We start from the raw sequence: 8,817 nt of genomic DNA, 5'->3' as shown, positions 1-8,817 counted from the left end.
CTAGAAGTTATGAAGGATTTCTGTTGGAACACATATGGAAAATAGAGTAGCTTTAGTTTAATAACTTGCACTGCAGAGAAAATTGTTAAAGAAATTCATATCAAAGTCCAAGTATTAGTTCAATGTCCTGTATTTGATTCCATGATCTTCATAGGAAGGTCTTCTGCAACAGAATATGCTCCTATACAGCCGAGATATTTAAGGTTGCTTGATTTCCTTACCATTACTCCACTGCAAGCTTCTGGTGTAATCCCACACAGCAAGTCAGTCTTCATTGTAACAGGTCAGGACCAGCCTCGACTCCTTTTCCCTGCCCGCGGCCTCTTTGTTGTTGGGCACCTCCTCTCGCACCACGAATGCCTCTTGCTGATCCAGGACCTCCTCTCTGTGAATAACCGGCTCTACTGCGGGGAGGAGCAGCCCCACGACCTCTGGATGGAGCAGCGCCCCTTGCTCCTCTACCACCCCTTCCTCTAGCTCCAACTTGAAAATCTTCATAACCATAGTATGGATCTTCATATCCACCACGATAGTTATGGTAATCATAGCCATATTAATCATAATAATCTTCATATCCATAATAATCTGGAGGATATCCATAACCACCTCTACCTCCACGCCCTCCACCTCTTGTTGGAGGGGCATATGAGGTGGGCCATAATAGTAGTAATCATCATACATTTGATTTTTTGCTGCTTGCATCTGAGCTTTTCTTTCTTTCCTTTTCTGATCTGGTGGCTTAGCAAAAACAATTTCAATATTTTCTCCCTCCGAATCTTTGCCATTCATTACTTCCATAGCCTTGACAGCACCATCTCGCTCATCAAAATGAATGAAAGCATAATCTTTTAGTTTCTTCACTTGTTCCAGTTTCCCAAACTGACTAAATGCTTTTTCTAAAATCTCTTCTGTTACAGTATTGGCAAGGTTACGTACAAACAGCACTTTTACCTTTGCCATAACCTCAGGATCAGGATCTTCTATAGGATCAGCCCATTCAACAGTTCCAACATTTCCCCAGACCTTGACTTTACCACTCCTTAACCTACGCCTTGCCTGGGCAGCTGTTTTGTGATCTTCATATTCAAGGAAGCAAAAGCCTCTGTTTTTTTTTTTTTTTTCTTGTCGTCTGGTTGGTGGTATAAAGTGACATCTGTGAGACCCTCTGTTACTTTGCTAAATTCTTCAAGAATCTGTTCCTTGGTTTTACTCTTAGGAATAGAGCCCACAAAAAGCCTCTTGTTGGCAACCGAGATGCAGAGACCAATGTGTTTTCCAGAACGAATTTCATGATTATTATACAGTTTAACAGCCTCCTGAGCTGCTTCTTTTGTACAAAAAAGTGACAAACGCATAACCTCTATTGATACCAGTGAGTGGATCCATCATTAGACGAAGATCCCATATCGGTCCAGCTTTCTCAAATAATGGAACAAGTTCATCCTCAAACAGATCTCTTGGGATCTTCCCCACAAATATCTCAGTGCCAACAGAAGGCTGCTGACCTGAATAAACGGAATCTGGAGGTGGTCCCCCATACTTCCTCTGTCCAGTGGTCACATCAAGTGTGTAGCCTGTTCTTTCCAAGAGTGCCTTAATTTTTGCCTTATCTGGTCCTTTGCTAGAATCCGCTACTTTGGTCCCTTGTTTTTCCTCTCTGCCTGTAAGTCTTCATGACTCCACATAAAAAGGCACTTTTGTTCTGAACATGAGAGACATCACTGTCTTTAAACGCTGAAGAACTACCAATGCACCGTCTTCATTGACTTCTTTTAACGCTTCGATAGCTCTTTCATCTAAATCACTATGTGCAACCAGCCCTGCAACGTAAATTCCATCTAGTTTTTCAGCAACTTTCTGTGGTAAACCGGCATCAAGCAATGTCTGAAAATTTTCTGAATGGATAATTGCAGAAGCAGTATCCATGGGCTCTTCAGTACCATTTCCATTAACATGTTCTGTAGCCATGTTTCCAGAGATGTCCCCGTTGGGCTGCGGCGGAGGGATCCTGTCCGAGGAGATCGGGTTGCGGGAGACGCGTGCTCGCTGCTCCCGGTGTCCGGCGCGAGTGGAGCTGTTGTTAAATGGCAGCCGAAGCTCACGCCGCTGGCAGCAAACCCGATCCAGTTCCACTCCGAAGGAAACAGTTCTAAGCTGAGTTTATTATTACCTTTTATTTTAGTGCACCCTCATTCCTGCAAGGCTTCACCGGGCCCTTTGGTGCTATGTGCTGAGGTCCCCAAATGTTCGTCTTCATCCCCTCTCCCACTATTGATGGCATAATCTGCACAGGTCGTGAGGGGAGAGGCTCACTCGGAGACTGCACCTGCTAAAAGGAGGAAAATCAATTTTCATCATCCAAAAATACAGAACTGCTGGCACACAAACTAGTTGCTCAAGATTCCTCGGGTCTGGAAGGGGAGTCCCACTAAGAAAGACATATGCTTGGAACAGAAGTCAATACTCTCTGCATGTAGCCAGAATAATAAGGGAAGTGGGGAATGAAGAGGTAGAGGATAGAATGTTGCCATGCAGTTCCCCAATTCTGCAATAACTATCAGATGGACTCTAGAGCCAATACTAGGTGGGGATCTTTCTAAGAGCGATCTAGACATTTTGATAATCTAAATGTTCTCAAATGCTAAATTCAGCTGACAGGTACAACCCATTGTGATTTATTTTTACTGTGTTTTTACTATTCTTTACCATGTTTTATTACTTTTTTTCCTATGAGATTCTTTTTTTATAATTGATATTTTGAGTTGGAATTTTATCCTTTGATACCAGAGATGATATGTTGGGAGACGTAAAACATAGATTTGAATTACTGAAAAATAACCTCACAGGGGGGCTGATAAAACCACAAGCCCATATACCCTGACATGTGTTTCAGCATATTTGGAATTCATATTTTAATTACACAAGCAATGCCCAAACACACATTTGTTTCATAAATTGAAACAATATGAACCGAACAAGTAAAAATCTCACTGCAATATCCCCAACCTGACTCCAGTCCAAAGAAACAGTCATTATAACTGTAATGATTTAAGTGTATCTTCCTGTTTTTGTATTATTCATTTATCTAAAATACATATTTGCATATGTGTTTAATATATAAATGGTTTACCTTTGCATAAGTAAGGCAGTACCTCAATTCTGTTCTATAGTTTAAATTTTCCACTTAATTTTTTGAAGATTTTCTATTTTATTATTTGTAAATCCGCCTTATTGCTTTAGATTTCTGAATAGTTTTCCATAACATAGATGAACTTAATTCATATAAATATTTGATTATTGTAATTTATTAGCATCTTTGACCCCTAATTTCTCTGAATTACCAGGAAAAAAAAGGCCACAATGAACATCCTTTTACTTACTTCTTTATATGTTTTGTAAGCATTGCTCAAGAGTAAAAACTGAGAAGTGGAAATTCCAAGTCAAAGTCTTGACAATTTTGATACAAAATGACAAACTGCCCTCTAAAAAGGCTATATACATTTACATTACAACTGATGGTTTGTGTTTCCTTACACATGCTCAAACACTATATAAGTGTTTCTAATCCTTCAAAATGTTTTTTCTTACTTAAATGTTCTTGTTTGTTTTTTTTTTAAAGTTTAATGTCTATTTAAATTTCTATGTCATTTCCACTTGTTCCAGTCTGAACTTATTCATTTTTTTGGATAATATATTGATATATATTCTTTTCTTTTTCAGTCTCACATCTGCTGCTCCCCTGAAACACATAGATAGATGATAGATAGATAGATAGATAGATAATTCTTGCTCTTTTTATATATTTCAGTTATTTTCTTTCAATGTGTCATTTATCTTTTTTTCTTAGCCTAAGGAATCTTGTCATACCAAAGATTTAATTTTTATGTCATAAGATCTGTTAATCTGTCCTTTGTAGATTCTGAGTTTTTTTTCTTTTTTTCCTGCTCTAGAAAAACTTCTCAACACAAAGGTTTAAAATAACTGTCCTAAATCTTCTCCTTCAAAGTATGCTTTTAAAAAACCTCATGCCTTCATCATTTCATTCAAATATTTACTGAAAATGGGTATTAATGTATATGAAAGATATTTTTTCTCCACTGAGATCATCATATATTTTTTCGTTTAATCTATTAATTATACCAATATACTTTTCTCACATTGAGCTATTTTTCTTGTTCGGTATTTACTATTTACGATTTATCTATTAGTGGATAAAATTTGCTTGTATTTTCTATACTTATCTTTGATATATCTGCTTACACTTTCATCTAGTCTTAATAATAAAGTTGACTTAGTTTTGTTTCTTGTTTTTTTTTTTTTATATTGTTTTTCTCTTGTTTGGGAATTAAATGTGCTAATACCATAAACAGATTCATAAAGTTCCCTTCATTTTTTTTCTCAGTTTTTTATAGCTTTATAATGCATGGTTTTCTTGAGACTTTGGATAATATAGTAAACTATTTAGGCATTTTTAGGTAATTCATATATTAGAAAAATAGAGAAGTGCACAAATACACTTTATAGCTCAATTATTATCACAAAGTAAAACTCCATGTAATTGCAATCCAGATCATGAAACAGACCACTACCAGAACCCAAGATGATCTTTCATATCTTCAAGTTACTGCACTCCTCTTCCTCCTCATGTGCAATCTATACCTTACATTTAAACATTATAGCTCGTTTTCCTGCTTTTGAACTAAATATAAGTAAAATCATATGGCTTGGGTCCCCTTCATGTGTAATTTCCTCTCCTCAACATAATATGTTTTTGAATCAATTCATGTTTCCATGTGTAGCAAAATATATATCCATTTCATTGCCATATAGTATCTCATTATACAGATATATTGCAATTTACTCATCTAATGTTTCATCTAATGTTGTAAAATGGATTTTTTTTTTGTAAAAAGGCACTTTTATTTTTTTAAAGATTTTATTTATTTATTTGAGAGAGAGAGAACACAAGCTGGGGGAGTGGGAGAGGGAGAAGCAGGCTTCCTGCTGAGCAGGGAATCCAATGACGCAGGGCTAGATCCAAGGACCCTGGGATCATGACCTGAGCGGAAGGCAGACACCCAATGACTGAGCCACCCAGGTGCCCCCAAATGGCATTTTTAAACTATTAACATCCCTTGATGTGTCTTGGTTCATATGAGCATGGGTTTCTATATGGTATCCCAAGGAATAGAAATGCTTCAGCAGATAATGCCAACAGATATAATTATTGACATCCCAAGCAAGCAGTGACCAGCAGTGGTGGTGATTTTATTTTTGCTATCACTTTCCATTATGTCTTTTTAATTTTAATTAGTCTAGAAAATATATGCCAATATATCAGTTATTTCAATTTATATTTTTCTCTGAGCATCTTTTCATATGCTTTTTGGTAATTCGGATATTCTCTTTTTGAAGCATCAGGTCCCCAAGGTGGGAGGTTGTGTGTTTTCCAGAAATTTTATAATCTACAACCCGGATGAAGTTGACTTTGTTATTGATATGAGGTGAGGGTCAAAACCCCTTTTTTTCCTTGTATGGATATCCAGTTGACCTAGCAAAGCCTACTGAAAAGGGTGCCCATTCTTAACTTTTCTACAAGGATCTCCATTAGAAATCAAGCCTCTTTATATGCATGTATCTGGTCCTGAATCTGTTCTAAGTATATTTGTCAATATCACATATTATTAATTACTTAGCTTCATTTTAAGTTTGATGTCTAATAGGACAAGTCCTAGCAGGTATTCTTGGCCCTTTTCCATATAATTTTTAAAATTTTTTTAATTTTTAAAATGATTTTTATTTATTTATTTGAGAGAGAGGGTGAATGAGAGAAAGCACAGCAGGGTGAAGGTCAGAGGAGGCAGCAGACTCCCCACTGACAGGAAGCCTGATGCCAGACTCCATCCCTGAACTCCAGAACCCTGACTGAGATGAAGACAGAAGATTAACAGACTGAGCCACCCAGGTGCCCCCATGTAAATTATAGAACTAGCATATCAATTTCCATAATGTAATCTATTAGAAAATTTGTTTGGGATTGTATTGACTCTAAATGTCAATTTGGGGAGAATTGATATTTTTATTATCTGGGTCTTCCAATCAACAAACATGCTATTTCCTCTATTTAGAACCACTTTATTTTCTCTTCATATTATTTTATCATTTTATGTGTAAACAGTGTACATATTTTCCATTAGATTTGCTTTAAATAAATTATAATTTTATGCATTAAAATGGTATCTTTTGATATATTTCATTTTTTTTTAATTTTCTGAGACTAGTACACAGAAATATAATTGATTTTTAAATTTTTGCTACACCCATTTAATTCCAACAACTCATCTGAAACTTTTTTAGGTGTTTATGATTATACTTATATCATCTTTAATAAAGAAGATTTTCATTCTCCTTTCTTATTTTTTTAATATTATGTTGCCCTTAAAAGGAATTCCAATAAAATATTGAATAGTACTGGAAGTCATCTTCAAATTATTCCCAATCTTGAATACCTTTCAATATTTCATTATACTTAATGGCATGATAATTGCCACAAGTTTATTTATCGTTATATTTTATCAGATGAAGGAAATTCATTTCTATGCCGACTCTGCTAAGTTTTCTTTGTTTGTTTTAATCATAGAGGGCAAATTTCTAAAATTGTCTTTTCTGAATTTATTAAAAAATATATTTTTATTTTCCTTTACTGTGTTGATGTGGTAAATTACATTAACTAATTTTCTAATGTTAAACAGCATTTTTGTAATAAAACCAACTTGATCATGAAATATGACCTTTTTTATTTACTGCTGCATTCAGTTTGCTCTATTTTTATTTAGAAGTTTTAATCTATGTTTATAAGAGAAACTGACCTGTAATAGTCTTTTTCATAATTCTTTGTCAGTTTTGGTATAGAGGTTATGTACACCACATAAATTGAGTTGGAAGAATTCCCTAATTTTGTGTTTGTTTTCTCTTCTCCGAGAGAGCATGCCTAAGATTTTCATGATTTTCTCTTTAAGTAACTGGTAAAATTCACTCAAGAAGCCATCTGGCCATAAAGTGTATTTTATTTTCTGTAGAAGACTTCTTTATTAGTCATTTCTGTTTAACAGTTATGTACACTTAAGTGTTTTATTTCTTCTAATTTTCATTTTTGTAAGAGAAATTTTCCATAAGAGTTTGTGTACTGAATGTTGTATTTTTAAATGTCTAGCATAAAGTTGTTCCTAACATAAGCATTTATTACTTGTAAGATCTTTAATAATGCCTTTTTTTTTCTATTCTTGATTTTGATCTTTCTCTCATCAGTTTCATTCAAAAACTAAAATTTGCCAATCTGGTAAACATTTCAAAGAGTTAACATTTGGCTTTTTTGCATGTTTGTTCCTATTTCTTTAAATTCTGTTCTACTTGTAATTCTCTTCCTTCTCCTTTCTTTGGGTTTCATATTTATCTTTTGCCTATCTTTCTTAGATGGGTGGTCAAATGATTTTTTGATCCTTATTACCTTCTTATATAGGCATTTCAGTCTATAACTACCCCTCTAATTTCCTAATCCACAATCTGCATGTTGTATTTTCATTATCTCTCATAAATTTATAATTTCCTCTGTAATTTCTTTTTTGACTCTACTTAGACATATACATCTTAATTTAAAAAAACATATGGGAATCTACTAGTTATCTTTTTGTTTTGGTTTTCCTGCTTAATTTGCTATGTGGTCAGAGAACATGGTCGACATAACTACAATCCTGTGAAATTTATTTAGATTTTCTATATGTATCAACAGATCATCTATTTTGGTTAAGGTTCTACATGCACTTAATTTGCATTCATATTCTCTATATGTTGGATTCAGTATTCGATATCAGTCATATCATGTTTGTTAATTGTGTTGTTCAAATATTCTATATTCTGTCTTCTTTCTGTTTTACTCTGGTTTTATAAGTTAATTTAGAGAAGTGTGTTAAAATGTATCACAAAGATCATATCTTCATTAGACTTCTTGGTAGTAGTTTGCCAGTTATTTTTGTTTTATATATCTGAGTATGTGTTAGGTAAATACACAAATTTATTATTATTATTCCTTCCTGAGGAATTGAACCTTTTGCCATTGTGAAACATTCTTCTTTATCTCTGTTAATGGTTTTTGCTTTGAAGTCTTTGATAATAATATAGTTACACAACCTGCCTTTTGGTTAAGGACTGCATGGTATGCATTTCTATTTTTTAAATTTTCACCTTTCTGTGTCCTTAAACTCTCTTAATTTGCATTTACGTGGGTTTTACTTTTTACTTGGGCTGATAATTTTGTGTTTTTTAGATCATTAGGTCTATTTATTGTGAAAGTAATAGCTAACATCATTTGTTTTCAAATGTAAAATCTTACTATTTCCTCTAGGTATGTCTCACTTTTTCTTTGAACTTTTTCTCCTTTTTGCCTGATTTTGGATGAATTGAGGTTTTTAAAACCTGTTTATTTCTTCCCTCTGCTACCTGACATTATTTACTTTTATTTTTTAGTATGACACTAGAAATTAGAGCATAAGTTATTTTTTTAAGATTGTATTTATTTATTTAACAGAGAGAGAGATCACAAGTAGGTAGAGAGGCAGGCAGCAAGAGATGGGGAAGCAGGCTTCCTGCTGAGCAGAGAGCCCGATGTGGACCTCAATCCCAGGACTCTGGGGTCATGACCTGAGCCGAAGGCAGAGGCTTAACCCACTGAGCTACCCAGGCGCCCAATAAGTTCTTAACATATAAAAAGTTGATATAAAATGGTACATTTTCCCCCAGGCATTTCAAGGACACTTTAAT

General features: G+C 34.5%; 1 pseudogene; it reads right to left on the bottom strand.

Moving 5' to 3' along the window:
* Positions 1-271: 271 nt before the first annotated feature.
* Positions 272-2,020, bottom strand: LOC123393049 (annotated as a pseudogene).
* Positions 2,021-8,817: the final 6,797 nt, after the last annotated feature.

Source organism: Mustela putorius, unplaced genomic scaffold (assembly GCF_011764305.1).
Source record: "Mustela putorius furo isolate JIRA1106 unplaced genomic scaffold, ASM1176430v1.1 tig00000731_pilon_pilon_pilon, whole genome shotgun sequence".
NCBI lineage: Eukaryota > Metazoa > Chordata > Mammalia > Carnivora > Mustelidae > Mustela > Mustela putorius.
This window is presented reverse-complemented; position numbering and strand designations above follow the sequence as displayed.